This window comes from Ailuropoda melanoleuca, chromosome 8, assembly GCF_002007445.2.
Source record: "Ailuropoda melanoleuca isolate Jingjing chromosome 8, ASM200744v2, whole genome shotgun sequence".
NCBI lineage: Eukaryota > Metazoa > Chordata > Mammalia > Carnivora > Ursidae > Ailuropoda > Ailuropoda melanoleuca.
This window is the reverse complement of record NC_048225.1, coordinates 37,520,017-37,520,348: the sequence shown is the minus strand read 5'-3', so window position 1 is coordinate 37,520,348 and position 332 is coordinate 37,520,017.

The following is a 332-nucleotide window of genomic DNA, read 5'->3' as shown; positions in this document are numbered from 1 at the left end:
CATGAGAGACTATGGACTCTGGGAAACAAACTGAGGGCTTCAGAGGGGAGGGGGGTGGGGGAATGGGATAGACTGGTGATGGGTAGTAAGGAGGGCACGTATTGCATGGTGCACTGGGTGTTATACGCAACTAATGAATCATCGAACTTTGCATCAGAAACCAGGGATGTACTGTATGGCGACTAACATAATATAATAAAAAAACATTTTAAAAAATCTTTAAAATAAATAAATACATAATAAAATAAAATAAAATTAAAAATAAATAAATGGTGCTGGGAAAACTGGATATCAAAAGGAGGGGAAAACTCTCTTCAATCCTTCCCTTACTC